Source organism: Salvia miltiorrhiza, chromosome 3 (genome assembly GCF_028751815.1).
Source record: "Salvia miltiorrhiza cultivar Shanhuang (shh) chromosome 3, IMPLAD_Smil_shh, whole genome shotgun sequence".
NCBI lineage: Eukaryota > Viridiplantae > Streptophyta > Magnoliopsida > Lamiales > Lamiaceae > Salvia > Salvia miltiorrhiza.
The window spans coordinates 36,121,076-36,142,245 of NC_080389.1; the positions used below are offsets into that span (position 1 = coordinate 36,121,076).

General features: G+C 33.7%; 1 long non-coding RNA gene and 1 pseudogene across 1 annotated transcript; one reads left to right on the forward strand and one right to left on the reverse strand.

Moving 5' to 3' along the window:
- Window positions 1–1,713: 1,713 nt before the first annotated feature.
- On the reverse strand, window positions 1,714–8,478 carry LOC131016506 (pyruvate decarboxylase 1-like; annotated as a pseudogene).
- Window positions 8,479–15,444: 6,966 nt separating this feature from the next.
- LOC131016507 (uncharacterized) lies at window positions 15,445–18,622 on the forward strand. The gene is made up of 3 exons (XR_009099039.1): window positions 15,445–15,823; window positions 17,677–17,743; window positions 18,346–18,622. It is a non-coding gene; the product is annotated as an uncharacterized LOC131016507 (long non-coding RNA).
- The last annotated feature ends 2,548 nt before the right edge of the window (window positions 18,623–21,170 follow it).

A 21,170-nucleotide genomic window follows, 5' to 3' on the forward strand; every position in this document is an offset into this window, starting at 1 on the left:
CTGTCAAGGATGCCAATCAAAATGTGCTCATCTGTTGGGCCAAAATCTTGAATTTCTACAATGTTACACGTTCTGTCGGCGTGCCACAACGTGACAACAAACAAATCAAATCGCACTTCGAATGAGTCCAAAAAAATGTGTAAGCTTAGGAGCGATCTACAACAAGTGTCAAAGCATTAGGGATGGGTGGCATGAGCGATGATCAAATCACCAACTAGCCTAAGAAATATTTCAAACAAACAACGAGGCTTAATTCAAATACTTCTCAGCACGGTGCATCCTCCACGAATCTCAATAATTTACATTCATTGGCAAAGACGTCCATTCTTCGAAAAGGATAAAGAATACCTCCGAGGGAGGTATACGAAAATGTCCTCCGAACTGAGCATCACAACTTGCCCTATAGGCCAAAAGGCGACAAAGCGTGACAAAAGAAAGGCAAAAAATGTGAATTGTCATCGGCCCAAACAAGGGAATATGGGAGGTAGGGATATCAATCGGGCCAGCCCATCGGATTTTCGGGCTAGCCTTATTGGGTTCCGGGTTAATCGGGTGCGGGCTAATCGGGCTGGAGATTTTTTCGGGTTGTAAATCTTCAACCCTAACCCTAAACGTTCGGGTTTCAGGCTAGCCCATCGGGCTAATCAAGTTAAAGGCGTAAAAATAAAATTATCATTTATATTTTATTATTATTAATGATCTAATGTATAATGTATAAAATATACATAGATATTAAAGATATAAATTATATAGCAAAATATGAAATGCAAAAACATAATATATTCAAGATTACATAACATATAAAATAAGTTTTTTTTAGACAATGTAAAATGTTCAACTTTGTTAAAAAAAATAAAAATAAAATATTCAACAATAGTTTGAAATTAAAGAAAAAAAGCATCTCAAAAAAAAATCTCAAACCCTAAACTCTAATGTATTTTAAGATTCAATTTAATACCAACAAAAAAAAACATTAGCCCAACGGGCTGGCCCGTTTCAACTCGCCAGCCCGAACGGGCTAGCTCGATTTATAATCGGATTGCGATTTTTCTACCCTAACCCTCTAATTTTGTCGAGTTATTCGAGTCGGCCCACGAGTTTCGGGTTGGATTGACATCCCTAATGGGAGGGTTTAGTGAAACACGATGCCCTCAACAATAAAATTTTAATCATCAACATTTCTCAAATGAGAACTAAAAAATTAGACATACATAAACAAATGGTGGAGGAGATCACAAAACGTCGAGGATGAGATCTCTAGTTTAATTTTTCGGATATGTTTTAAATTAATGTAATTTTAAATTTTGTTTTTGATATAATTTTTTAGGATTATTGTAATTTCTAAATTTAATTTAATGAATTTTTTTTTATTTTAAATTTTATTTTAGAATTCAATTTTTTAAAATGAGATGAAAAATCCATAGAGTCACCTTATAAAGCTCTTGGCCCTGAGAGATGTGTCTCTCCACAGAGCCCCTAAGGGGCTTTCTACTGTGAATGCTCTAATAATCAATTGAAAATATATTGGACAATGCTAATAAGATCGAAATCCGTTCAACAATTATAAGTATTTTTTTTAAGAAAATGACATTATTTTAAATTTTGTCGGCATTTGACTTATATACATGTAATAGATGTATTAGTATATCATTTATCATTTTTTGTTTCATTATCCGTTTTTTATTTTATAATCTATAATTTTTTCCAACTATCATAAATATAAATATAATAATTTTGAATAAATTTAGTATTATATGTTAATTAATACATATTATGTTGACTGAAAAAATCAATACACATTAATTATCTCCTACATAAAGTTGAATTGTATAGTATAATTGGATTTACAATGACACATGATGCAATCATTTTTTCAACACAGTACATAATGTCATCCTTAATAAACTTTAGATATTTTACAAAAGATTATTATTAGATCATTTTGACGAATCAAGACTTATCAAAATAAATTAATATATGTATTAACTATATATTTCACATACAATTTTATGATATTTGTATTGATTTTAGGCTTGAAATAATTCGCAGCTTCTACTCAAATTAACGTGGGTTTGCCGGGCGGCTATTCGCTACAAAAACCCTCGAACCAAACTGCAAAAGTTCTCTGCACGTATCGTCCTTGTGAACTATCACCTCAATGAAACACAAGCAATCTTTATTGGCTCCCGTGGCACCATCAATAGCTTCAATAAGTTCTTCCTCACATCTAACCTAATACCAGAGAATGAGAGAGATGAATTAATTCGAATTATTCACAAGAACTAAATACAAAATCAAAGCAAAAACTCAAACACTTAAACACACCTTAGTAGTCCAACATTTGCCTTGGCCGTTGCATATGGCATCAACTAAACCAGTGTAGTTCCAATTCTTGATCACATTATAAGGCCCATCGTGGATCTGCACTTCAATGGTGTAACCGCCATTGTTTATCAAGAAGATGATGCTATTCTGCCCGCACCGCAGCATTGTTGACACCTCCTGCGCCGTCATCTACAAATATTTTCAGCAACAAGTAATCAAACCATCACAAACTTAGCATCTAATATTACATATATAAGATTCTCTTAAAAAAAATAATAGTAATAATAATAAGATAAGATCTTGAATATTTGAGATGATCATTTCTCCATACATTGAGGATAATATATAGAAAAAAAAATTATTGCTACTGATCAATACAGTGTGATCGATTGTAATATGCAGGGACGGAGGCAGGAATTTAGTTCGGGGGGGGCTGAACCTGTACGGGGGTTCGGGGGCGGTAGCCCCCGAGAATTTTTTTTTGGGCATTCAGTATATTTAAGGTATTTTTTTATATTAAAATACGAGCATAATACTAATAATAACGAACAATATTTTCATAGATTATATAGTTTCAATATATCACAAAACTTTTTTTGGAAATTCCGTATATTTAAGACATTTTTTATTAAAAGGCAAGCATAATAATAATAATAACAAACAACATGTCCATAGATTATATATTTTCTATATATTACAAATTAGTTTCAATACATTATAATTTTTTTTAGCATTTCATACATATTAGGCATTTTTTATTAAAATACAAGTATAATAGTAATAATAACAAATAATATTTCATAGATCATATAGTTTTAAAAAACAAAATTATCCTTAAATTAAGTATATATGAGAGAATATAATAACCAAATACTCTTTTATAAAACAAAATTATTTTATAATAGGTATAAACATATATCTATATATATTTTAAAATAAAATAAAAAAAATAAAAAAAAATAAAAAAAAACTCAAAATTTGGGAGGGGGCTCTAGCCCCCCCTAGCCCCCCTGGCTCCGTCTGTGGTAATATGTATACCTGAAAACTACCATCGCCAATGCAAGCAATTACACGCTTCTCCGATGCAGCTTGAGCATAACCCAAAGTTGCACCAACTGACCAACCAATTGATCCATATAACATCTGAACCTCATAACTTCAAACCAAGATTTTTCATTTAAAATACAAACTGAATATGGAAATCTTTTGCTAGAGAGAGCTACTAACCCACATCCAGGTGGTAATTTGAGCTTCTAACAGTTAAACCAAGAATCTCCTGAGTCAGCAACAACAACTGTCTCTCTAGACAACATCTTCTGAATATGCTGAAACAGAACATTAACCCTCAACGCCTCATTAGGCTCACTTTTCCGAGGATGACCATCACCAACATAAATCCTACGGTAATTCTCATATGCAGTTGGATTATACCTAACCCTTTTTGCAAGGGCAATCAAGAAATCCTTCATTTGAACACATCCAAATGTGGGGCCACCTCCAATCACCACGCGATCTGGCTGCACTATTATTGTGTTCGCATTCTTGAGAAGTAGAGAGAAGCCTACTGTACTAATGTCGTCGAAGATAGGGCCAACAAAGAGATAAGCATCAGCTGACTCCACAATCTCAGCACAAAATGGTGTACTCACTACACCCCAATAAGTACCTATGAAATGAGGATGATGCTCTGGTATTAGCCCTTTAGCATGTGGCATCACTGCAATGGGATAACCACATGCATCTGCCAGATTTACAAACGCATTGGTTGCATTTGCATGGCGCATTTTTGGACCTCCCACCATCACTGGTTTCACAGCCTTGTTCAAGAACTCCACCACGACTTTAACTGCTGCTTCCAGACCCATTTCATTGCTCAACCTATAAATGTAGTTAAAGTCATTCAACAAAATGAATTCCCTTCCCTATATATATATAGGGTAGGGTTAATATAAAAACCCTCTTAAGATGAAAATTAGGAACCAATTTAAAGCCATCGATTTAAATAAAATAAAGGGCTGAGATTAAACTACAGATGCACAATTTCGATTGCATAGATGCACAGTTTCAATTGCATAGATGCACAATTTCGATTTGCTTGAGTATTTTGCATTGTTGGTTTCAATTGCATAAATTGCATATTTTTTAAGTGCACAGTAAAATATAATAGATGCACAGTTTCTTTTGTTGACTAAATCCTAACCATTAGATCTAATATTTAAAAGGTCAAGATTAGGTTCCTAGTTCTCATTTTAACAGAGGTTTTTATTAGAACCTCTTCCTATATATATATATATATAGGGTTGAGATCTATGAAGAAGTAACTATATTTCCTTCTGAATAAGTCAATAAATTTACCGAATAAATCACGCGACCGCACGAATAGTTATTTTACTGAATAAACACGTATATTTTTCGTTCATGCGCTCGCGTGATTTATTCAGTAAATGTATTGACTTATTCAGCCTTCGTTGTTTCCTTTTACATTTAGCATTCTTCATTGATCCCTTCCCTACATATATATATATATATATATATATATCTATATATATATATATATACATGAAGAGGCTAAAATAAAATAAAAAAACCTCTTAAAATATAAAATAGGAATCATTTTCAGCCCTTAGATCATCGATCTACAGTTGATTCATCACATTGTTGGATGAATTCATGGTACTGAGTTCGAATCCCATAAATAGCAAAAATTTATTTTTCGCAATTCAGACATTTACACAGAGAATTTAGATATGTTCTACATAGAATTCATACATTTTACCTAGTTCGTATTTTATAAGTTAAGAAGTGTTTATACCCTAACCCTCCCTTATATATATATATATATATATATATATATATATATATATATATAGGGGAAGGCTAAAATAAGAACGCTTCTTAAAATATAAATTAGGAACCATTTTTAGCCCTTAGATCATCAAGATCTACGGTTGATTCATCACCTTATTGGATAAATTCATGGTCCTGAGTTCGAATCCCAAAGGTAGCAAAAAATTATTTTTCGCAATTCATGCCTTTATACAGTTTATTCATGCGTGTTATACATAAAATTCATGTATTTTTGCTGGTTCGTAATTCTTAAAATAAGGTGGTTTATTGAATAATATATATATATATATATATATATATATATATATTACACAAGTAAATAAAGAAATTTAAAGACCGTACGATGGTTGACTCGAACCCAGGATTTCAAGCCTTAGGCATTAACTACCGCTAGGCCAACACACACACACAAATTCCTGATTATATTTGAAACAAAAAGAATTGAAGCAAGAGCTTACTTTGGGGAGAGAGAAAATGGTATGGGATCACAATTAAATGATGGGTGCGAAATCCCGGACAAGTTGCAACTGATGCTTATATATACGGGCTTACTCTCCTTCAACGCTGTTGATATCGCAGTGTCAATCAACTCAGGTGCATTCTCCAAATTATTCACCACAGCCTATTCGATCAATACAAAAAATAATCAATTACCTATATTTGGAGTTTCATGTAGTCAATTTTGTGAGTTCGATACGACTACAAGTTACTTCCATGATTACAACAATTTTATTTATTGAATTGAGGATGGAGGATTGTAAGAGCATCTATAGTAGTGAGCCCGTAATTAAAAAAATTAATAATAAAAAAATAAAAATTAAAAATTAGAATTAAAACTATTTGGAAGCTAAATTAAGTTGATTTTGTATTAAATTCCACATTGAAAAATGTATGTTTCTTAACAATGTGTAGTGCACAATAAAAAGAAAAGTCAAGTTAAGTTGATTTTGTATTGAATCTCACGTTGAAAAGTATATGCTTCTTTACAATGTGTAATACATTATATAGAGTGAAGCTACATCAAGTTAAAATTAATATTAGGTGTATTGGCCTGTAAATACTCGAACTTTTACCATTTTTTGGTTTTGCACCCCAACTTTAAAATCAGCCTATAAATACCCGAACTTTATATTCTTTCTGATTTTGCATCCAACAAATTTTAACCCCCAAATCGTTGCTAACATGGCAACCGGATTGACATCCCAAATCTCAATTACATGTTCTAAATTCCACATTGGCAACATACTTATCTATTTCGTTATAAACTTCAAACTTCCCTCTCAATCTGGCTGTCATCTCATCAACGATTTGAGGGTAAAAATACGTCGGGTGCAAAATCAGAAAGAATACAAAATTCGGGTATTTGTAGGCTGATTTTAAAGTTGAGGTGCAAAACCAGAAAATGCAAAAAGTTCGGGTATTTATAGGCCAATACCCCTTAATATTAAATTAAAAACTTAAAATTTAAACAACTTTTATATCAAAAATTTATTTTAATTCTAAAAGTTATTTATTTTTTTAATTTTCTGCAGTTGCCAATAGATTAGACTATTTTTCCTTTGTCAATCGTATTCTTTGTTCTATTGAGGACCTGTTGCTGACTTTGTGAAATTAAATTCCTTCTTCTCATTAATATAGTTCACCTTTTTGCTCAAATAAAAAAAGACGGAGGGAGCTACTTTTAGTATATATATATATATATATATATATATATATATATATATATATAGGGGGCCGCTCCAATGAGACCCCCTAATTTTAGTGAGATCTAGGGCACGATCTGGTGCATTTATTTTATCAATCCTATGGCTGATATTGTATCTGGAGGGTGATTTTTTTTCGCAAAGTTCGAATCCTGGAGGGAGCAGAATATTTTAAATTTTGTTATTCATCAGTATATACTGTATTGTTCATTAGTATATACAGCCCTGTTCATCAGTATATATGTCTTATTCATTACGAATTTTTTAAATTTTATTTTTCATCAGTATATACATCTTGTTCATTAGATATACGTTTTGTTCATTAGTATTTTATGTCTTATTCATTGTACTCATGTTACACGAAAAATAGGGGGTCTCACTGGAGCGCGCCCCTATATATATATATATATATATATATATATATATATATGGGAGAGCTAGAATAAAAACATATTTTTTTGTATAAAATTAAAATAATTTTCAGCCCTTAGATCATCAAGATCTACAGTTGATTCATCACCTTGTTGGATGAATTCAGGTCCTGAGTTCGAATCTCAAAGGTAGCGAAAAATTTATTTTTCGTAATTCATACAGTTACATAGTCAATTCATACGTGTTCTACATAAAATTCATACATTTTAATTTTTTTTATAGTTATAATATAATTAATAAAAAATTATAGTTTTATTACAAATACTATTAAATTTTACCTTTATTTGAAATGAAAGTTTAGTTCTTTTATTCTTTTATAATACTAGGACCTAATGATTTCATATTTTTCCGTGATTCGAAGTTTTGTTCATTCGGAAACAAAAAAAAAAAGTAAAGTCAAAATCATGTGGCATATATATTTTGTTGTCGTTAATTTGAAACTTTTAGTTGTTGCTTTTAATATAATAATTAATTGAGCCTCCTCACAAGTTTTTATGGCTACGTAATACCTGATAGCAAGTTACAGTCTGGAAGCAACGCAGCTCCTGGGTAAAATCCGGCAAGCCGATCGTGTGATGCAGGATCCGGTTAGCGCCGTAATCATTTGAGTTCGGACCTCCGACGATGCAGATCACTGGGAGATTCTCGCTGTATGCGCCGGCGATGGCGTTGATAATACTCAGCCAACCGACGGTAAACGTAACCGCGCAAGCGCCGACACCGCGAGCCCGTGCGTATCCGTCGGCGGCGTAGCCCGCATTGAGCTCATTGCAGCAGCCGATCAGGTTGAGCCCCGGCTCAGCTATGAGGTGGTCCAGCAGCGTCAGATTAAAGTCGCCGGGAACTGAAAACACGTCTCTCACGCCGATCTGCACGAGCCGCCGTGCGAGGTGGTTGCCGAGGGTCGCCTCGGCTGAGCTGGGCCGAATGGCTACCGGCTGGACGGCCGGAACGACGCCGTTGCATGTTGCGGACTTGCATGAATTTAACGAAACGAGTTTTGATTCCATCTGTAAGGTAGAATTGATTGATCGCAGAAAAATGACGAAATGAAATTTTAGATTTAAAGTTTTTAGAGAATGTGGAGAAGGAATTTGGTTTTGAGTTTGATTTTGATTTCATGCGAGTGAAAGGGAAAATTGGTACCGGATCGGAGTTTATATTGTAGGAGATAATTAATGTACGTGCTTGATTTAAGATTTTTATTTTGCTTTTAATTATATTTGTGAATTGATTATTTGGTTTGATATCGTGTATAGTTAACGAACCGTGCGATTATTAGGTATTCATATTGAATTTTTTTTAATATTGGGCATACCCGATAACCAATCGAATAATATCTTACACTCGATTAGATTTACTTATACAATTTGTCCGACCCGATCGGATACCATTCGAAAGCCTAATAGGCCAGGCCGACCTAATTGTAGGCGAAGTGATGTAAATTTTTAGTGTTGGGGACCAGCAAAACAAGGACTGCAATTTTTTAACAGTTCATCTTATGTACACACAATATAACAACGCCTTTAAAGGAAACCTAGTAGCTCACCATCAGTAAATAACACGGTTCGTGATTTGTGCCTTTTCCTTAATTCAGAATTTACGTGAATTAATGAGAATTTTTTATTTTATTCTATTGTCTCTTATATTTATTTTTTAATAATAATTCAATTTTTATTTCTATATTTAATATTGAGGCATGCACGAGATTTAAAGAGTTATATTTAGGTGTTTAAATGTGTTTTTAATTTTGGGGATGAAATATTGTATGTATAATATTTTGTTATTTTCAAATAATTTTGAGGTGAAATTTATTTTTTCAATAATCTGATTATTTTTTAGTAATTTAATTATATGTGTAATTAATTATTTTTAAAAGATAAAAATAATTAAACCAAATAAATCCCGAACCGTCTTTGCGAGGTCGGATGGTGATTCACCCCTCAACGGGTTTCCCCAAAAAAATCCCCAATGTTACATAACTCCCCTGGTCGCGCTTGCCTACTACGTCGCGCCCCTCCCCTCTCTTGCTTTCTCTTCTCATATTAAAACCACAACCAAGTCCTAGATCTGTGAAATTTACTAGCACTATCACCACCGCCCGTGTCGAGTACGCCGGAAACTACACCTTGCCGACGTCTCCACTACTCCCACCCCTCACGAGCGTGAAAAACATCGTCTACTCTACCATACCAATTTCTACAAGCACGAAAGCAACCCCTTTCCCTTAGGTTAATTAGTTTAATTAAGGAAAACTTGAAGAAATGAAATCATTTGATCATATATTTGGTTTTTTGTTTGATTTGAAAACTTTAAAATATTTGGATAGTGAAAAATTAAGACATTGTTGTGTTAATTTGAAATCTACTTTTACTCATGATAATATATCCCGATGTTGACTTAGATGATTTATTCACTGAATTTAAAATAGGGTAAATAGCATTAAAATCCCTGAAGTTTGGCGTGATTCTTGTTTTTCTCCCAACCTAAAAAACTCGCGTTAAAATTTATATGATTGTTGCTCTGATTCTCGTTTTTCCCTTAGTGACGTTTTTCGGCTATTAATTAGATGACGTGTTACCAACGTGGCACACTTCTGCTGAGTAGATTAATTATAAGCTAAAAGGCGACGTTTTTCGTCTGAATTAAATAACCTAATAACGTCAAAATACCTAAAGCTTGGTGCGATTCTCGTTTTTTCCTTGACCTTAGCAATTTTCCGACGCCGGACAGGACGTCCGTTGGGTTGGAAATGAGAACGAATCCGCCGAAAACTCTGCAATAATTTTGAGCAGCGATCAACACTATCTTATACGTCTTCCATATTGTCTTCCATATTGTATAAAAACCCTAGTATAAAGAGAGAGAGAGAGAGAGAGAGAGAGAGAGAGAGAGAAAGACTAGTGATGGGTCCATTGTCCTCAACACACCGCCCTCTCTTTCCAGTCATCTCTCAGCCGCCGGACTTGCACCACTCCTCCTATCCCTACGATAGTTCATATTTCGCCCCTCCGATTCCATTGCCAAATCACCTTTGGTTGTTCTCAACTTCGAGGCTGAGTGTTTTGGCAATTTTTCGTATTCAAATCTGAGAGTATTTTGGGTATTTTTTTTTGGTGAGGAACCCTTATTTGAAGAGAGATTCTAGTTCAAATTCATTTAATCCCCAAATAAAATATAAAACGACGACGTTTAATGTTATGACTTAAACACAGTCGTTCAATTCGCCGGAAAATTAAGCCTACGTGAATTTCCGATTGCCATGTCAGCATAAGTTTGGTGGAAAATTAATTTTATGGGAAAATTGATAATCGACATCAAGTTCATGGATTTTAACGCGAGATTTTTAGGTCAGAGGAAAAATGAGAATCGCGCCAAACTTCATTGATTTTGATGTTATTTTCCCTTAATATTACAAATGACATTGCCAAGTAAGATTATGTCAGCTATTGAAATTATTGAATAGGTAAAAATTGCATATTGTAATCCGAATGTTGCAATAGTTTATTGAATTTTATTGACTATGTCTGTTATCGTAGCTTCAATTGAGAGGAGTTTCTCGAAGTTAAAATTTTGAAGACATATTTGAAACCATCAATATCGCAAGAAAGATTCAATGGTTTAACAATTTTGTGTATTGAAAAAGATGTCTTAAAAAATCTTGAAACAAATGATATGCTAGATGACATTACAAGTAAAAAGGTGAGAATAATTATTTTTTTATAATTATTAATTTTTATATATATATATATATATATATATATATATATATATATATATATATATATATATATATATATATATATAGGGTGGGGTTATAATAGAAACCCCCCTTAAGATGAGAACTAGGAACCACATCTAAACCACTGATTTTAATAAAATCAAGGGTTGAGATTAAATTAGAGATGCACATTAAAATATATACTGTAAATGTAATTTTTAATTAAAAGGGTAGAAATGTAAAGAATGAAATCAAAAATTACACCCATCGTGATTTACATTTTTTCACTTTCACTTTCACTTTCACTTTCACTTTCATCTAGGGCTTGACAGTAAAAAAAACCGCAGTCAACGGAGGACCCATCTGCACGCCGGCGACGAAGAACCCATCTGCACGCCGGCGCCGATCTGTGTTCTCCGGCGGCGGTTTCACAGATCTGTGCATCTGCTGTGCAAGTGTCGAAAGTTCAAGGTTCGAAATTTTCTTTCACCGATCTGCACGGCGGCGGTTTTAGCGATCTGAAAAAATTTGTCTTCTCCGGCATTCAGGGGTGGCAGTGGAGGATTTCCGATAAATCCAGGAGGCGACGGCGTTGAGGAAGCGGCGGCGGCTGAGGAGTCCGATTATTCCAAGGAGGAGGAGACGGAACCTTTGGGAATTTCGAAATTTAGGTATTTTAAGTGCATAGATATTTTATGTAATTGCATAGATGTTTGTTTGATTTGGTTTTATCTGATTCGAAATTGAGATATGCTCGATTTGGGTTCCATCGATTCTGTCTGATTTTGTTAATTTTTGAAGAATTTAGTAGATGATGGGTGTTGTGAATTTGCATAGATGAAAGATGGTGATGCATAGATATTTGGTGTTTTTCATATTTATTATTTTTGGGCGATTAGTTATTAGGTTTTGTTTGATTTGCATAGGTGAATGATTATTATGCATAGATGTTGGATATGTGTGCATAATTGGCAAAAATTAGTACGTTTTTTTTGTTTTTTATTCAAGTTACATATTCTATGGTTGTGATGCATGCATAGATGATGGAACGTGATGCATAGATTGACAATTGAAACGTGCGTAGTTCTTTTTTGTTACTAATTTTTTTGACGTTGTTAGAGCATAGATGTTGGATTCAGTTGCATAGTTATAATTTCCTCAGATTCTTTGATAGGTTTTGTTTGATTTTTATAGATGAAGCACTGTGATGCAAAGATGTTGGATATTTGTGTATAAATATAAAAAATTGAAGCATTGAGGTTGTGATGCATATATGTTGGGTATTGATGTATAGACAGCCAAATTGAAACGTTTTTGTTCTGTTTTTCGTTACTGGGGTTACATATTTATAATTTGTCAGTGCATAGATGTTGGATTAGGTTGCATAGTTACCATTTCTTGCGATTCTTTGATAGGTTGTGTTTGATATGTATTGTGATGAAGCATTGTGATGCATAAATGTTGGATATGCATGTATGAAATAAGTATAATACGTCTACGGAAGTAAAGTTCATTCTCTGCAATGGTTGGTTATTCATCTGTGCATATATGAAATTATTAATATGCATCTAGGTAATTAATTAAAGGTAAATACCTTAATCATGTCAGCTGCGAATCGATAACCAACACGAGCCATACAATGCACCCTACAAGACACACGCTTTCTCTTTTGTTTCTTTGCACCTTGGTCAACATGTTTCACTTTAACATCTTCTTTTGAACCTTCATGTGTACATACCATATATCGTAAAACAATAACACCACTACCATCTTTTGCTTTTTTTTTGCATACTCTTACGGATAGTGAATCCACATGCACTTGCGTATGCACGGTAAAAACTCACACCATCTTCAAGAGTATCAAATTTCTGCCCAATTGTAGGTTTCAATATATCATCGCATTGAGGCACGTAAAAATCTTCAACATCCGTAGTCTCCAAATCAAGATGCACAGAATCTGAATAAAATAATCAAATATTAGTAAACATTAAAAATACTAAAATATGTGCAATAAAATAATTAAATAAACAAAAAAAACTATGAATGCATTAATTTTTTATCTATACCTCGGTATAAATCTATGCAATTTTAAAACTTCTCATTTTCAATTGTATGCAAATACTAAAATTAAACAAAGAATTAAAGTCAAATACCCGACCCCATAATCATGTCTTCAATTCATATTATATCTTATAAATATGAAGAGGCCGAAAAGGAAAGGCTTAACCAAAAAAAATATGTTTAATTAATTATTATTTTGATCTTCTTAAAATTTTGCAGCACTAAATAACAACTATGCAATTAAAATAAATCGAATTATTAATGTTACACACAAATATGATGAAATATGCATATTAAAATAATCATCATCATAATATGCATTTTTGTTATTAATTCGAATTGGAGCATTTAAAATAAAAAATATGCAATTAAAATTAATACTTATTTAAACCTATGCAAATCAAACATCTATGCATAACAATCTATGCATATACATAATATTAAGAGTTTAAAATCGGTGCAAAAATCTATGCATCATAATCAATACCACCTATGCAAATCAAACAAAATGATAACTATGAAACACAATCCAACATCTATCTATGCAAATCAACATATGCCATCATCTACTAAATTTTACAAAAACTTAACACAATCGACATATCTCAATTTCAAATCAAATAAAACCAAATCAAACATCTATGCATTTAAATCAAATCAACATTTAAATCATTTTTAAAAAAAAATTCGAAAATAAATCAATGAAATTAAACAACTAACACTAAAAATAAAACTAAATTAATAAATACCTTGAGTGCTCATCGTGAAAAATTACACTACAACTGTCTTCAATAATAATTGATATTAAGATTATAGGATATTAAGAGTATGAAAGAATAAAGAAGACTTGGAGAAAGAATAAGAGAAAATTAATAACACAAAGTAAATTAAAAACGAAGAGTATAAAAATTTTAGGCGGAAGTTAAAAACACACGACTAACTATGCAATCTAGGTTTAATTAAATAATTACTAAAAGACAACTTTAACCTTAGCCTAAATAAAAAGTAAAAAAAACGGCAATCAAATGCTAGTCAAACCAATTTTATGCGGTTATTAATCAACCTAATCCTCACCGTTAGATATTAGATTTTAAAGGCTAAGATGTGGTTCCTAGTTCTCATGTTAAAAGAGGTTTTTATATATATATATAGGGTGTGATTCTAGAGAGAACTACATTATTTGTGAGAACGTGAGAACCATTAAATCTAATGCATACATTGTAAAAATTAATGCATTCACTGTTAAAATTAATGCACTCAAAAAAATAAAAAAATTGCTCCATTCAGGATTCGAACCTAGGATCTGTATTTATCCAACAAGATGATGCATCCACCGTAGATCTTGATGATCGAATAGCTGAAAATAGTTCTTCGTTCTTCTTTTATTAAGTGGTTCTGTCTTGAACCCCTCTCTCTCTCTCTCTATATATATATATATATATATATATATATATATAGGGGTGGGCTACCGTGAGATCACATCTTAAAATAAGAAATAAGTGCAATTTTTAATGTATGAATATATATATATATATATATATATATATATATATAGGGGTGGGCTACCGTGAGATCACATCTTAAAATAAGAAATAAGTGCAATTTTTAATGTATGAATTTTATGTAGAATACGTATGAATTCGCTGTATAAATGTATGAATTGTGAAAAATAAATTTTTGCTACCTTTGGGATTCGAACTCAGGACCATAAATCCATCAAACATGATTACGAATCAACCGTAGATCTTGATGATCTAAGGGCTGAAAATGATTCTTATTTTATTTCTTAAGAAATGCTCTTATTTTAGCCCTCCCCTATATATATATATATATATATATATATATATATATATATATATATATATATATATTGTAATACCCGTGCTTTTGATGACGTGTTTAATTGCTTAAGTTTGAGTAATTAGGGTATAGATCCCTTGTTTGATTACTTTGTAAAGAGATGAGGAGTTATATGAAGTTTTTTTTTTTTTAAAGATGTTGAGATGTTCTTTCGATGATGTAAGAATGATGTGAGATTTTATATTCGTATTTGAGTTTGAGTATTCGAATAATTCGAGATAATTATTTGAATGAGAACGGTGAACTCGGAAGTGAGATCTGAGTCCGTTAAGACGTTTTTGAAAATTTTGACTTTTTGACGATGAATAGTAAAATACTGCTATTTCGTCTTTTTGTCGACTTTCAAAATCTTACGTGCACGTCGTCGAAAAATATTCTTAGTTTTTCGATACGAGTCCAATAATGAAAGTTTTTATTTTTGGACGACGAGTGAATAGTGAACTAGATTTTCTCGATAAATGAACCGAGCTCGTTTATCAGAATTTCGAGAACGAGCTTGTGTTTTCTATATTTATATAGAATTACGAGTGCAATGAAAGTGAGTAGAGGTTGAGAGGGCGAGTAACGAAGAGTATGGGTAGTTAATCGTTAAAACGAGACGAAACGAGATATTTAACGACTAACGGGTTAATATCCTAAATATCTAACCTACCCTACCCCTAACCACCCCCCCAACTGCCCACTATCCCTCTATCTCACCTAACTCACGCTGCACACACAACACACACACTAATTTGTGCTGCACACACACTAAAACACATTAGAAACACACACACTTCACGTTAACACCATTTCTTTGGTGTTCAAGCTTTTGACCTCCGATTTGAGCACCGAGACGAGCGCCGATCATCTTTTCGATCACGTATCTAAGTAGGTAAGATCTCTACCTACGTTTTGATGGTTTTCTTTTCGATTTTCGTCGACGTCGAAAAACGTCGATTCTCGACTTTATTTTGAAACGACGTCGGATCGTCGTGAAATTTTAGTATGTTGTTCTTGGGTAGATGTTGAGCATGTTTAATGAAGGGAGTAAGAACGGAACGAACCGTAGCTATGAAACCCATGAGGGCAGCCCCGTTTTTCACATATTAGCTTGTCTTTCGATTTTTGTTTGATCGTTTTGACTTGATATTTGTGCTTAGGGGTATGCTAGAATCGATATATATTAAATTCGTATTTTTCCAAGCACGAAAATTGTATAAATTTTTAGAGTATGATTATTTAAATTCGTGAAGTTTGAGACGTTGCATAATGAATATTATTGCGTATATGTGTTCTACGATATCACATGAGCATGCTAATTGATTTACAATTTATGGATGATAATTGTTGAACGAAATTAAAACTGGAATTCTGTCAACATTTTACAGCAGTTTCAAGCTTATGTTTCGATGAGTTTTCATTGCTCGATGGCTCTGAAATTTTAGTATGTTTATCTATGATATGTGTATTTCGTTGCTGCAAAATTTCATGTCTTTTGGATGATGTTTGCTATTTTAAAGATATTTTGAAAAATCCTTGACAGAATCTGTCAACTATTGGTAGACTTCACAAAAACGTTTATATCTATTAATCCATGAAGGATTTTGCATCACCGTTTTTTTTAAACGAAACTAGACTTCAATACTTTTCTAAAAACATAAGATTTCGATTTTTATGACCTCTGAAACAGAGCAGTTTATTATTTCAAAAATGCCCTGTTCTGCTGTCATATTTGTCCAACAGTAAAAGTGTATGAGTTTCATTGTTTATTTGGCAGATCATATGAACGTTTTCTCTTGTGAAATTTTAACCAAATCTTCAAGGATACCTTTAGTTTTGGATGATTAAATTTGATGGAATTTTATTAAGGTTTGCCTTGGTTTCTAATGGCCTAAACAAAATTGGCAGAAACTGTCAATCTTTGACAGCCTGCACTAAAAGAGCAATATCTCCAAAAACCTTTAACCTTTTTGGTTAACTACCATTTTTAGAGTGAACTACACTTCATGGAGTTTTTGAGATCAATTGGTATGAGAGTTTATGATGATTGAGTTGGTTGTTATGAATTTTTAAAGATGACACAAAAACAGCAAAACTTTCTAGAAAATAACTTGATTATATTTGTTTTGATGGATGATACGATATGACTAAATGGTGTGAGTTGTGAGAGTTATGATTAACGCACATAAATGTTGGTATCTGACACTCGAACAATTGGTGTCGAGTATAAATGATAGTTTACTGATAAAGAGTTTTGATGATTTTGAATTGTTTGGGTTGCGTTGAAAAGATGTCAAGATGTTAAGTTTTGAGTCGAGAGACGAGTTCACGTAGTGAGATTCACGCGTTGAAATCTCGTGGCTGACATTATATATGAATAGGTCATGCCGAAATTTTTAGTGAAATTAGAATTTGAGCATAGTCGATTCTTGTTGACCCGTGACTCAAATACATGCCTAATGAAAAGTTTAACTTTCTAATTGGTTAATTAGACGAGATGAGAGCGAATAGATCTGCTAAGAAAGTGGACTTTTCGATGTGTTAAATATTTCTTTTAATTGAAGCGCTGCTAATTATAACATAAGGATGTTATAATTAATGAGTAATGACGAGAGATAATAATTGTTTTATTGATTAACAATCAAGAGAGATGAACATTAGAGATACTAATGTTTCATAAAAGAGATTAGATTATTAATCGAGGTTTCTTTTATAACTTCTCACCAATTCTTCATAACGATGAAGGTCCTTTTGGGAAGTAACGACTTGAGGGAGAGAGTGACGTTACTCATTGATACAGAGACACAACGAGGTGGGCATTACTTTTACTATACGTATATAGAGATCCCCTGCGTGTCGTAGGCCTCTTATACGAATGAATGCATGAGATGATCTAACTGTTAATTTCAGTTTCATATATATATCAAATGAGTTTAAATGTTACGTTAAGCAAGTTATTTCATGACAAAATCTTTGAGTTAAAGTTATTTCAAGTATTGTCTTGCCATAAAATGTTTAAATTTTAGTATGATATCTATCTGCTTTGGCTTTGCCAATGATGCAATCGAATTCGGGTCTTGAGCAGTTGATAGCTATCCTGCCAGGGCTAGTGTACACCAGTGACCGTGAGTCATCTAGCGGGTTGGCCGGTCAAGTGACCGTGAGAGGTGGCCACCTCTCCGGCACACAGTTTCAGATATGATAGATTACAAAGAACTTAGTCTGATCAGACGAACTTTAAGAATCACAAATGAACTTAGTAAGCTTGGGCATTTTTAGCGAAAAACTCCCTTGCTGTACTGATTATGATGGCATGACAATTTACAGTTTTGAAGCATGTATTTTTATACCTAGGCATACGTGCCCACTGAGTGCTTTTGTACTCAGCCCTGCATATGTTTTCTAAATGTGCAGGTTGAGCTGATGTGATGATGGTGCTGCAATGAGCGGAGTCTCCAGGGTTGTTAATAAATAGTTAACCTGTCTAGAATATGTCTTCATACATATGTCTAGCTACTTTCCGCTGCAAGATGTTGTTGATGTTATAGTATGTTATGTCATACTTTGAGTCTTAAGAGAATGGTTGCATATGATGTATAACTTGATTAATGATATTAATTAACTTTTATGCAGTCTTTCATAGACTGTTTTCAATTGAGTATTAATGAATAAAAATGACGAGTTTTATTAAGATGAGTAAGTTTTACGGCTATAAATGACGCCCCTTTTCTTCCCCTTCTTCTTTAACCCCATCCCTAGTCGTGGATCACTCGGCCTAACTATCCCTAGTTAGGGCGGGCTGTGACAGAGTGGTATCAGAGCGAAGGAAAGCTCTGAATTAGAAGTCTTGAGTTTAGTCTAGAATGAGTCACTAGACTAATAGTTATTAACAACCGTGAGCTCAGCGCACCATCACACCAGGCTCAACGAGGTATGTAAAATTTCAAAGTTTATTTGACGTTAAATTTTGAAGAGCATGATGTTGAGGTTATATGATGAGTTATGATGTTACACTTTAAAGGTGCATAGTTTGAGTTTGAGGATGACAACATGATTAATAATGAGTTATTATGTTGTAAGAGCATATGTTGATGTTACATGATGAATCATGAGAGCGTTTATATCATATGATGTTATATGATTGAGGATGCATAATTATGAGTTATGATGTGATGTATTTGAGATGTTTTGTGATGAGAATTGTTTGAGCAGTTGTGATAAGTCACGATGATTTAGATGAAGGAATCTAATGTCATTGTTAAGAGAGATTTTTTTTACTAAGTAGAAGGATGAAATGAGAACTTAGAGCTAAAGCTTGAGAGAATTAGCAATTGCTTTAAGTACTTGTTGGTTTGAGTTATGAGTTTGAGTTATGAGCTTGAGTATAATAACATGATTAATGATGAGTTATTAGCATGCAGCAATGAGATATTGTACGATATGTTGAGTTAATTTGTGACGCGAGTTTTGCTCACGCAACCTTAATGGTACTTGAGGAGGTATCATGAGCCATAGTCTTTGGAGATGGCTTTGAGAGAGAATTGTTGAGTTGTCTTACTGAGTCACGATGATTTAGATTAAGGGATCTAATATCATTGTTTAGAGAGGTTACCTACTATGTAAAGATGGGACGAGATGAGAATTTAGATGTTTTGAGCTTGAGTTTTAAGAGAACAGTACTACTTAGTAGAAGTTTTGCTAAGTTATGTTTTGTTTATTTCTGTTGCTGGAGCCAAGTAGAGTTAGTTCCTAGAGTCACCTTTAAGTTCTCCTTATAGGTTGGCCAGGACTGTTGGCACTGCACGAAAGTGGACTGTTGTGCGATCGAACTCAGGAAAGATCGGATACGAGGACGAGGCGTACAGTATGTGGTACAGAGATACCCTAGCAGATTTTCAAACACATGTTCATAGACTATGAAAGGATGAAAGCCTTATGGTTGTTACTAGACTGGATGGCATCGTGCACCTAGTCCCCGTGCTACCAATCGAGTGGTAGGATTGAGCAAGGAAGAAAGCCACTCAATATGATGGGACATGTCGTCTTGAGCATTGGACCCACAGGAGATGGGATTTGTTACAGATACCCAGATTTTCTATGCGGATCTACTGACCGGATGCTTGTTTTCTACCAGGGACTCTAGAAGAGTGTAGTAGATATCGAGTCGATCCTTGAGTATCAGTTACCAAAGATGATAAAATGATAAACGATAATGAGGATGAGAAGTAGCCGAGGAGGGCTAGAGTTGATGAGGATGAGAAGAGAAGTCGATGTAGGCTAGAGCTAAGGATGATCTTGAGAGTATGCGCGGTACACCCTCGTTTTTGATTAGTTGCAATTACATTGCGATGTATATAACTTACTTAGGAGATACTGGTACTTGAGATTTTGACATGATGATAGATAAGCATGCGAATTTAGTACCCTACTGATGTTAAATAGATGGATGTTCCTAGTGTGCTAAAGTAGCAACTAGATGAGTTAACTGGTAGCAATTACCGTAGGAGGTCCAGACCGAGACATAGTACTATTAATGGTGTCGATTTAGAAGGGACATTACAATAGATACTATGGTTTTTGTAGGGTTTAAATAACCCCTTTATGTAAGCCCTCTAAAAAGAGGCATTCTACTGATGGATATATTAGGTTGACCAGAGTGGTCTTTTTGTTAGCATTTCGTGAGTGCTTATTGCCTTACAGATGAATGTTAAGGTGACCGTGAGGGTTTTCCTTAAAGTTGAGTTAGTAAATTGAACTTGAGTTTTGAGGATGCTTAGAGCGTTGGTCGAGTTGAGTTTTCCTTTTGTGATTTCAAAAATGCCTCAAAGATGTCATCAAGAGTGTGATGTGAAGGATAGGCGGGATAATACTCCGCCACCACCACCGCAACATGAGAGGAGAGTAAAAAAATATTGAACTTTCGAAACAAGAGTCTAGAACATAGGACCCTGAGTTTAAGCTTTTAGCTTGCTGGTGTGAACTTAAGTTTTGTTATGTATAGTATGTTGAGGGTTTAGAAGACACAGAATTTCCAAGTTCGGGATAGTATATCCCGTGTGACTGGGGAGTGATTATGTTGGACCTGGCCAGTCCGCATGATCCAAATCTCAGTAGACGTGTTTTGGGTTTATAAACCCATGTGTTTCAACTTTCGGTTGAAAAGCCAGATGGGTTCTTACTCTAGGTCATTTTTGTTCGACCTGGTAGTTACTTCATTCTACCCTCTGGTCATTCATTTG